The sequence below is a fragment of the Helianthus annuus genome, chromosome 12 (genome assembly GCF_002127325.2).
Source record: "Helianthus annuus cultivar XRQ/B chromosome 12, HanXRQr2.0-SUNRISE, whole genome shotgun sequence".
Lineage (NCBI taxonomy): Eukaryota > Viridiplantae > Streptophyta > Magnoliopsida > Asterales > Asteraceae > Helianthus > Helianthus annuus.
Window position 1 is genome coordinate 17,651,741 of NC_035444.2, and position 12,199 is coordinate 17,663,939.

At 35.3% G+C, this 12,199-nt stretch overlaps 1 long non-coding RNA gene across 1 annotated transcript; it reads left to right on the top strand.

The window, feature by feature from the left end:
- Positions 1–6,822: 6,822 nt before the first annotated feature.
- Positions 6,823–8,372, top strand: LOC110896437. Its single transcript, XR_002567913.2, has 2 exons — positions 6,823–7,200; positions 8,216–8,372. It is a non-coding gene; the product is annotated as an uncharacterized LOC110896437 (long non-coding RNA).
- The last annotated feature ends 3,827 nt before the right edge of the window (positions 8,373–12,199 follow it).

A 12,199-nucleotide genomic window follows, 5' to 3' on the forward strand; every position in this document is an offset into this window, starting at 1 on the left:
TATAGCGTAAATAATTTGAATACAGAGAAAAATAGAAGAAACGAATAGAAGTTGAATGAAAATGAATGAAATTAGTGTCGTTTATATAGAGAATTGTCACACCCCTAATTTCCACGTGTCACCGGTGGGCCCGGTGGGGGATTATCGTGACGTAGTTGATATCGTCATAGTCAAACAACACAAATTATAATGCACAGCGGAAGCAAAGATAGAATTATTTCAACTTAAAATTTATTGTAATATCCAAGTATCACAAAATGTCGAAATAAAATCCACAGGCAGAATCAAACAAAAAGGAAACTTCATTTCAACAGACTTCATGCATCCTAAGCTTGCGAGACTTCTATGGATGCTTAAGGAGTGACCAGCCTATTTCGCGTAGTACCTGCACTTAGTCTTTTTGGAAAATACGTCAGTTTACACTGGTAAATACAATTCAACTGACTCATTTTGAAAAAAACGTTTAAAATTGATTTAAATGCACGTGGCATAAAACTTTTTATAACTTGGGATAATTATTTGCTTAATAATCTTGTAAAAGAATTACATATTTGTTCTGCGTTCAGTAGCCCGGGTCGTGCCGGGTTAAAGCTCAATAGACACACCACTTAATATAAATCGCCGCGAGACTCCTCCCGTGCCGACGATTATATGCAATAAAATACACTACGGGTGTACGCCTACACCCATGTGCTAAGGTCGTGGCCATTCATGGAATGATGCCAAGGATATCCGGGACATGGTCATTAAAACCCCAAAGGCGTTAAACAAACAAAACAACATTTTCAAATGAGTTAATTTGACAGCACTTAACCATCAACTGGTTAAGGTCAATTCCCCGAGCAAGCGGTATTTTATATATGTAACACCCCTAAAACGGGTTTGGTAATCATACTCCGTTAATACCAAAAGACGGGTAAAGTACCGTTAGCAGTAAAGATAACCCGATAAATATTAGGATTTAATAAGAAATCCTAATAATTTAAATACAAGCGAATCAAAGAATTAAGGAATTGAGTTTATAAGAACCCGAGTCAACGGGACTTAAAATAAAACGGGTTTTTAGCTCCCGGAACCCACCAAGTAACTAGGAGTATTAACCTAGTTAGTTAGTGTCTTGACAAAATAGAACTAATGTGGTTAAGCTACCCTTTAAATAACTTGTGTAAAGTGAAGGGACTAGACATGGACAATTGAATTAAAGTTTCAATTAAACAAATTAATAAACAAAACACACACATACGTGTATGTGTCTGCGACTTCAACCAGAGCCAAGAAGGGCTCTCTTGCTCAAAACCCTAATCCCTCAAGAATCTCTCAAATTGAAGCCCAAATCAAGAGCCAAATCATTGCATGAACACAAATTCGTGATCACCTAGTCATGGGGATTACAAGGTATGTTAAAAATTATGATTTGGTGATACTTTAAGATTATGATGAATAATCATAATCGAAATTCTGGAATGAATATTGATTCTATGAGTGTTATTATGATTATATCTTGGTTTATAAACAAACCCTAGTAGAAAATTTGATGAATTATTGTAAAAAATAGGGATTTGATAATTACCCTATTATGTGCTAAATGGGTTTTTGTATGTTATGATGAACACTCGGATCGGAGTGTTAATTTGATGAATATTGATTGTTAGATATAAGTTCTTGATGTAGTCCTTGAACACTAGATATAGAGGGTTGAAATTTGATGTTAATCTTGCTAAAAATGACTAATTACGGACTAGTTAGCAAAAGTATAGAATGATGCCCATTAGGTGTTTGTTAAAATGCCTAAATGAGAAGTAAAGTGTTGAAATTCAAGTGAAACGCGTAATTGACAAGCTTGACTAATGGTGGTGATAACACCATTTGACAATATCGATTAATGTGGTCGTCAAGTCTTATGTTAACAGGACTAATTAGCAAATCAGATAATTGCGTCATCATTGATGGTGTGATAATAAAAGCGAGGCATAAATCGGGTCTATTCGTTGATCCGAGCCAGGTACGCATATTTATGTTGTAGTTAAAAGTGATATTTTGGTCGAATATTTGGTGAGAGTCCTTCATTGTAAAAGAAGGACCAAAATCGACCAAAACGCCCTTGTAGGCTAAATTGAACAAACAACCCTTAGAGGTTGTTTGGAAACGAGTCTTATGATTAAACAAAAGCTTAGGACGAGTATGAGTAGTGAAAATGAAATTCTTGGGTCGAAAGACTCCTTATGAGTCTTTGCCGTAAAATGATATTCCAAGGGGTATAATTCGGAACACATAGATATCTACTTTAAATCCAACATACAATTAGTTGTGTTGGAAGAATACTATATAAGAAATATAGGTTACAATGCTAGAATAGAATAAAAGCGATTGTGAGCCTAAAAGTGCTTAAATACTCTTAATGGGTCAAAATAAGCAATTAAGTGTAAACGGGATTTTATTATATAAGAAACCCGTGGTTTGAGAGTAATATGATAGGAGATATTGATATAATGAACCTCATGATTTTAAAGATCAAGTAAGCAAGTTGGTGTGATAAAATCATGAACGGGTCAATATTTGGTAAAAAGGATAATAAGCTGAAGACTTAAAAGTCTTAAGTTTTGCTAAGCCGAATGTCGGATTTTAACTCCATATGATGGAGGATCAAATTACGATCACATAGGAAGAAACGGTAGGTCGAACAGACTAATGATTAGAAAGACACAGAAGTTTTCGTGTCATTAAGCGGCAAATAGAAAAGGCTGAATACAGGGACCACCGTAACTTACGGTGTCACCGTAAGTTACGGTGGAGTTGAACTCTTTACGGCAGTCTCCCCCTGAGTTACGGTGGGGAAAGTCTTAAACAGAGACCACCGTAACTTACGGTGCCACCGTAAGTTACGGTGGAGGCAAACTTGAAATGCAATGTTTTGGATCAAGAGATTATCCTTGGGATTTCTTTCCATTATCATTTATCTTGATTGGTACCGTTATTTAAAGTATCAAAACTAACTGTTGAGTTGGTTTTGAACACAGGTGTATGCTAAGAGCCCGGATGAAAATCAAGCGTCAAGCTCAATGAGGAACCGAACACATGTTTGATAAAGCTTCCGCAACGTTGTTGTGTCGTTATTCTAAACGGCGAATTAAATCACATTATGTATATCGCTTAAATTATAAAAGTTTTTAACAAGCCCGTATTTTCATTATAATTGTGATTGTAATTACATGATTATGAGTTTAAATTATACGAAAAATGTTAAATAATAACTAGGGTGTTACAAGTTGGTAATCAGAGCTCAAGGTTAGAAGAATAAAGTGTTCGGTTCAAGGCTTGATCGCAAATCCGGTAAGTACAAGTATGCTAATTGTTTAGCATGCTAAAGTGTTGTAAACAACACATAGGGCTATCGTGTGATACACGTTACCCCAATTAAAATGATTGATATAGTTGACGAAAATACGCATGTTGACGCGTAGAGTAGAAAAAGTCTTGTATTATAATACGGGCGATTATTGAAGTTGACGTTACTAACTTTGTGAATGTTTTAATTGAGGGACACTCGCGTTTGAAGACGACGAGAGTCAAACAAATTGTGGATATGATAATGGAACGGTCCAAAGTATGACGAGAGGAGCATGCTCACCGAGGACCAAAATCGCGTAACAGTCGCGAACAAGACTAATGACAAGAGAAGCCCGTTAGGGCAAGCATTACCAGGTGCACACATTTAAATTTAATCGCACGAGTCGTTATATGCAACAAACACGTAAGTAATAACGGTTGCATACACATAAGATAGAACTTGGAAAACCTGATTTCCAAGAGAAATTTAATAGGAAATATGTTATTCACAATGATGAATAACAAATGAATAACAAGACTTGTTTATATAGAAACTTGGACGAGAGTGATCATCCAAGTAAGTATTCTCAATATAAATCCTATTGAGAAAAGTAATGATCACATCAATGAATGTGAATAAATGTTCATAAAAAGGGACATTGTACATGTTCAAGGATAAATGACTAAAACTAATAATTGTTAACTAACAATTAAATAAAGTTTTACCAAATGAAACCATAAACATGGAGATAATTTGAGGAGTTACTTACATGGGACGTGATGTGGTGATTATAATAAGGTCACGCGTACCACGTGTTGATCGCTTACTCTGGCCAAGTAAGTAGTGAACACATGATAGCATGAACTTCTTATAATGAGCGCAGTCATGTCCGATGTAGTAAGGTCAAGATGAATGAAAATTTAAAGGATCCTTAGGGTCAAGAAATCTTATGGGCATACTCGTATAAATGGTTTTCGCGGGAACCATAAAAACGATGTATGGCGCACATAGAAATAAAAGACCCAAGGAAATTCGTGACATAAGTCATTTTGACGAAACAACCATGGTAGACAAAAAGGGCATTGTAAAACCACAGTATAAATGACCCGCGGGGCCATAGAAACAAAGGTATTGCCCACATGGGAAAAACCGATCAAAAAACCATGGTAGACAAAAAAAAAAAAAAAGACCCTCGGGTCATAAAGAGAGGGAAACGAGTTGTTAATATCTCACCTTAAGAAGGTGAAAAACTTAAAGAAATAGCCTATGGGGCTAAGTGAAAGAATCTACGGGTCAATAGTGTAAAGTAAGGGGAACTAGTTGTGAATCCCCGCATAAGACTAAGACTGTAAAAGAATAAATTATGGACTGTCAATATCCTGGTATGGACAATGAACAAAGGTTAATGAGAAGATCCTAAAACTAAAACTTCGGTTTTAGTAAGAAATAACGTTTTACAAACATAAATTCTGATAGTAATTTAAATAATAAGCATGAAAAATACAAGTCTTGACACTGATAGGCGCAAGACGACATATTCGAAAAGTGTTATTTTCGAAAATAAAAAGGGTTGATGCAAACTAAACGCGATGTGACACGATCATGGTTAGGAAATGTAATGTGAAATAAAATCACGTTATAACCAAGCGAGCGATAAAAGTAACTGAACTAATAAGACTAGTTAATGAGACCGGTTAAGGTCACCAATTCAAATCAAGAAATTTGGTTTGCTAGTAGGTGGTAGATTCGGTATAGCTGAACCGAATCAATAAATTTGAAAACAAAAAAAATAGTTGCTAAAAGTGAAATATTTCACTAAAGACCCTTAAACGGGTCAAAGTAACGGATTCATAAAGAATTCGATAGTATATGAAAGCGATGGATATCGCTAAGTTAACTAAACTAGTGGAAAGAACGAGATTATGTTATTTCGAAGTTACACTATGTCACATGAGATATGTAGACAATTAGTAACCAAAAAGATGTTATTGTACTTTTCGGTAATACTAACGATTTGTTAAAAAAAAAAAGGTATAGTTATTGATTAAAAGACTTATTGGCTCAAATACATTGAGTCTAAACTCAATGAATTATGTAATAAAAGGTTTCGAGGACGAAACCTCTCTAAGGGGGTAGACTTGTAACACCCCTAAAACGGGTTTGGTAATCATACTCCGTTAATACCAAAAGACGGGTAAAGTACCGTTAGCAGTAAAGATAACCCGGTAAATATTAGGATTTAATAAGAAATCCTAATAATTTAAATACAAGCGAATCAAAGAATTAAGGAATTGAGTTTATAAGAACCCGAGTCAACGGGACTTAAAATAAAATGGGGTTTTAGCTCCTGGAACCCACCAAGTAACTAGGAGTATTAACCTAGTTAGTTAGTGTCTTGACAAAATAGAACTAATGTGGTTAAGCTACCCTTTAAATAACTTGTGTAAAGTGAAGGGACTAGACATGGACAATTGAATTAAAGTTTCAATTAAACAAATTAATAAACAAAACACACACATACGTGTGTGTGTCTGCGACTTCAACCAGAGCCAAGAAGGGCTCTCTTGCTCAAAACCCTAATCCCTCAAGAATCTCTCAAATTGAAGCCCAAATCAAGAGCCAAATCATTGCATGAACACAAATTCGTGATCACCTAGTCATGGGGATTACAAGGTATGTTAAAAATTATGATTTGGTGATACTTTGAGATTATGATGAATAATCATAATCGAAATTCTGGAATGAATATTGATTCTATGAGTGTTATTATGATTATATCTTGGTTTATAAACAAACCCTAGTAGAAAATTTGATGAATTATTGTCAAAAATAGGGATTTGATAATTACCCTATTATGTGCTAAATGGGTTTTTGTATGTTATGATGAACACTCGGATCGGAGTGTTAATTTGATGAATATTGATTGTTATGATATAAGTTCTTGATGTAGTCCATGAACACTAGATATAGAGGGTTGAAATTTGATGTTAATCTTGCTAAAAATGACTAACTACGGACTAGTTAGCAAAAGTATAGAATGATGCCCATTAGGTGTTTGTTAAAATGCCTAAATGAGAAGTAAAGTGTTGAAATTCAAGTGAAACGCGTAATTGACAAGCTTGACTAATTACATGAGACATGGGATAAAACGGGTTCTAATCATAATGTTGATTTGCCTTAATCGTGCATATTATATGATTAAATGTAGTTGACTTTAGAAAGTCAAACTAACTAGTGATGAAGTCGAATAAGTGGTTTCGGCTAAGAAAATAAGTAAAGTGGTATAGTCGTGATTGTAAATGACTAATCTAACCACCTTGTAAATGATGAACAATAGTTGGCGCTTAAACAAGCTAGGTGAAGCTTGGAGTGAAAGCGGGTCAAACAAGTCAAGTATAGAAGAAAAGCGTAGCTCGGATGCAAGGTAAGTGTAATTTACACACTTATGTAGAATGCTTGTTATTTCGATACTTATGAACGTGAAAACAATAATATTGGAAATTTGGAAAAAATTGTCAAGTGTTGACTTATGTAAATCATGGTTAAAAAGGATACCCATGGCGTAAGCCGAAATGGGTTGAAACTGCAAGAAAAGAGTGTAAAAGAAAAAGGGTATGGTTATAAAACCCGGGATGGGATGATGTACAAATTGGAAATCAAAAACGGTGTTTTTGATTTAAATAAGACAATGTTGGGCATATAGTCCAAACGGGTCGAATGGTGGTGATAACACCATTTGACAATATCGATTAATGTGGTCGTCAAGTCTTATGTTAACAGGACTAATTAGCAAATCAGATAGTTGCGTCATCATTGATGGTGTGATAATAAAAGCGAGGCATAAATCGGGTCTATTTGTTGATCCGAGCCAGGTACGCATATTTATGTTGTAGTTAAAAGTGATATTTTGGTCGAATATTTGGTGAGAGTCCTTCATTGTAAAAGAAGGACCAAAATCGACCAAAACGCCCTTGTAGGCTAAATTGAACAAACAACCCTTAGAGGTTGTTTGGAAACGAGTCTTATGATTAAACAAAAGCTTAGGACGAGTATGAGTAGTGAAAATAAAATTCTTGGGTCGAAAGACTCCTTATGAGTCTTTGCCGTAAAATGATATTCCAAGGGGTATAATTCGGAACACATAGATATCTACTTTAAATCCAACACACAATTAGTTGTGTTGGAAGAATACTATATAAGAAATATAGGTTACAATGCTAGAATAGAATAAAAGCGATTGTGAGCCTAAAAGTGCTTAAATACTCTTAATGGGTCAAAATAAGCAATTAAGTGTAAACGGGATTTTATTATATAAGAAACCCGTGGTTTGAGAGTAATATGATAGGAGATATTGATATAATGAACCTCATGATTTTAAAGATCAAATAAGCAAGTTGGTGTGATAAAATCATGAACGGGTCAATATTTGGTAAAAAGGATAATAAGCTGAAGACTTAAAAGTCTTAAGTTTTGCTAAGCCGAATGTCGGATTTTAACTCCATATGATGGAGGATCAAATTACGATCACATAGGAAGAAACGGTAGGTCGAACAGACTAATGATTAGAAAGACACGGAAGTTTTCGTGTCATTAAGCGGCAAATGGAAAAGGCTGAATACAGGGACCACCGTAACTTACGGTGTCACCGTAAGTTACGGTGGAGTTGAACTCTTTACGGCAGTCTCCCCCTGAGTTACGGTGGGGAAAGTCTTAAACAGAGACCACCGTAACTTACGGTGCCACCGTAAGTTACGGTGGAGGCAAACTTGAAATGCAATGTTTTGGATCAAGAGATTATCCTTGGGATTTCTTTCCATTATCATTTATCTTGATTGGTACCGTTATTTAAAGTATCAAAACTAACTGTTGAGTTGGTTTTGAACACAGGTGTATGCTGAGAGCCCGGATGAAAATCAAGCGTCAAGCTCAATGAGGAACCGAACACATGTTTGATAAAGCTTCCGCAACGTTGTTGTGTCGTTATTCTAAACGGCGAATTAAATCACATTATGTATATCGCTTAAATTATAAAAGTTTTTAAAAAGCCCGTATTTTCATTATAATTGTGATTGTAATTACATGATTATGAGTTTAAATTATACGAAAAATGTTAAATAATAACTAGGGTGTTACAATATACCGTACCCCAAGCCCGTATAGGGAAAATAAGTTAAATGTATTTACCTGAGCAAGCATAAACCAAATATAACGAGTGCAAGTAGCTTTTACTGGGCTCCTAGATCTGGAAATTAAGGTTTTAATAACCTATTAGAATCCTAACGGGTCTTAAGCTTAGACCGGTTAGTTTTATATAAAGATTACGGTTTTAAACGCACAATAAGGCGAAGACCGTTTAAGAATGTGGTTTTGACCCAACAAGCTTGCACACTTGTTTCATATGGGTAATATAATCACATTCTGAATTTTGAGACCAAAAAGATATGGTTTGACCCGTTTCGGCTATAAGGGTCAAATTAACCACATAAGCCGATCCGAAAGCGTATAATGCGTAACGAGTAACCATAGGAGTTAAATACAAGTTTCTGAAGTTATTATGCTTAAAATATATTGTGATATCGGAATGATAACTTCCATTATGCCCCAAATGATTTTAAACCAAACTATGCCTCATAAGGGCGTTTTGGTCATTTTCTAAGGTGTAAAAGAGTTAAATTAATGACCTGAGTTACAGGTCTGATTACATTAGTAAATATACTTAATTTACTAAGTTATAACAGTAGGGTATCAAAATTATGTGAAATTTATTATCTTTAACCTTACTATGCACCGTAGGGGCATTTTGGTAATTTCACAAGTGCCTAAAAGGTCAATTCTGGAATTCGGAGTTCAAAACATTTGCCTACTGTTTAAAATATAAAAACTTGCTAATCACATCAGTAGGTTCAATCCCTTAGGCTTAATAAGGTTCTAATGCACACTTATGTGTTAAAAATGCCTAAATAGGCGATTTGGAGCCATTTCCGGGTTTTCTGTAAAAAGATGATATTTTTAATATTCCAAAAGACTCAAAATAATTTATTTATCATAACAAATTAGTAGAAATTGGTTTGAGGTCAAAAGGTTTTGTAAAACTTATTTTATGGCTAAAAAGGGCAAAACCGGCATAAACCGAATAAACCTTAGTACACTAAGTTATGCTCAGCCTAAAAATAGATAAAAATCTTCAAAATTCCCAAAATATTATTTTATAATAGTGGGTAAAAAGTTTGGTATAAAAATTTGGGTTTTAATAGGCTATACGTAATTTACGCCATTTAATTAGTAAAGAAGCTCTTAATTACGCTATTGAGCATAACTCTTAATCTAGACCTCAAACTGACTTCAAATTTTGGGTGCAAGTTTATAAATTAGCAACTAAGGTGCCTACCCTTTTACATTTTCAAAAATCACGTTTTAAGGTCAAATGGGCATAATGGTCAACATATAAGCAATTAACGGAAACATGCATGTGAATAGGATATCTATTGAACCGGGTTGTATAAACTCAGAGAGTTATACTAATATGAAAATAGGTTCAAAAGAAGCTCTAAGGCAATCCTAATCTTGGCTTAAACGGGTCAGAACTGAAAGTCAAAGCAGAAGTCAAACTTTGCGACTTTCGGTTCCAAACCGAGCCTAAACTTAAAATTGTCGAGTTGAACATGTTGGAACATGTTCTTACATTAATTACCAAGTTATTTTTATGATTAAACAGGTTGCATGTAACCTACATTGCTAATTATGCATTAATTCGCAAATAACCTTTCTGTTGACTTTTTAATATAAGCTTTGACTCGACAATTAACATAGTTAGAGTGGGAATCTGGAATTACCCTTTTAAGGGTTTGTTACCCACATAATTATCTACTTAAAGGTATCTTTAATTCGTGATTTGACAGAGCACATTATAAGTAATCACGAAGTCAAACCTTAATTACGATGGTTTGACTTTTAGCTAATTAGCTAAGCTAAAAGTAATTAGAGGGGTTTAAGGACACTTACAAGAGTCCTAAGAAGGATTATGGAGCCTAAGAAAACTTGGTGATGTCCAGAGAAGCTCCAAGAGATCTTGAACAAGAGTGCCAAGTGAACAAGTGAAAAATAGTTACAACACAAGCTCCTTTTATAGTAAGCCAAGTGCCTTAGGATCTTGCCAAGTAACTCTAGGATAGTTAGGAGATGATCCCAGGTGCCCCTATAAGACTAAATACTGCCTAGCAAGCCCCTGGTTTCAAATATTTACGTTTTAAGTCGGTTAACAGGTTGAACAGGCAGCTGTCCAAAATCTGCTGCCAGCGACCTCCTTACGGACCGTAAGCCTATGGCCTTGCGGTCCGTAAACACCTCTTGCGGACCGTAAACTAAAATGGTTACGGTCCGTAACCGCCCTTACTGAAACACGCCCAGGTACCCTCCTTACGGACCGTAAGCCTCAGGCTTTGCGGTCCGTAACCAATGGTCAGAGGACAAAAATTTGCAAACTTTTAAGTCTTGACCATGCAACTTTCAAATGTCGAAACATCAGACTTTTACTGCAATGTAGGGTCCACCATTTTCAGGTTTTGCATGCTTGCATGAATGTTGACACCCTGGAATCTTATGGCAACTTTAATTGACGGAAACATCAAGAATAAGTCCTTGGATTCTCATAATTAACTAACAAGCTTCATATATTTATTCTTGGTTCTTTCTTATGAGAATTTTATTCAGCATTATCATTAGTAACAATCCTGTCAAATCCCAAGTTCACATAACAGATGGAACTTTATTTATTTGGGACAACCAGTTATCATATAGGATGATTTTCAAAAGATTTAAGGATCTTGGGATTTATATAAAAAGAAATTTCGGGTCGCTCAGAGGTGTTTTAATAACATGTCACCCTTGGGTTGTTCAGAGGTATTTAAATAACATGACGCCCCTTAAAACCCTACCAAACATCTTTTATTTAATCCGGCTTTTCTGACACGTCTGTCTCTCGTGACACGTGTCTTTATTTCAATGGACATGAATTTCCGAGGTGTTACAAGAATTTTACGGAATATTACATCGTTTCAAATGATTAGCACGCGAATCGAGGAATCTAACGTCGAATCAAATAACTCGCACGAATATCGAGGAATCTAACGTCTAATCACATAAATCGCACGAGAATCGAGGAATATAACATCGAATCAGAGAATCTTACGTCTACTCGCACGTGAATCGAGGAATAATACGTCGCGTCAAATAGTAATAAAACAATAAAATAAAGGAAATTCATTGTATACGAGCCGTATAGATATATACAACCCGTATAAAGTAGTCGTATAATATATATACGACCACAATATCATCTTATTCTAACATGGTTTATACGGGCCGTATAAGGTTATACAGCCCGTATAGAATAAAGTGAACTGACAAAGGCTGCTGGCACAGCCTTTGTCGGTTCACTTTATTCTATACGGGCCGTATAACCTTATACGGCCCGTATAAACCATGTTAGAATAATATGATACCATGTGGATTTATTAGGACCCTTATTTAATTAGATGGAGGTAGTGGTGTGGTGGACGGAGGTAATGTGACGGTGTGGTGGATCGAGATTGAGGCGGTGGTGTGTGGCGGATTTGGATGGTTCTAGTGCAAACAGTTTATAGAGAGAGTTTAGAAAGAGAGGGCATGGATTAAAGAGCAAAACATATTTGTTACACAAATAGTCCTTAATACAGTAAAAAGACGAATTTACCCTCATGTGCAATGCACATGACTGGATTTAACTGAAAATTTTAACGATGTTAGTGCTAAAGGACCTACGGTGTAATGAGTTTTACAAATAAAGGATTGTAAATGTAATTATTGAAGTTAAAGGTCATTCATTGCAATTCG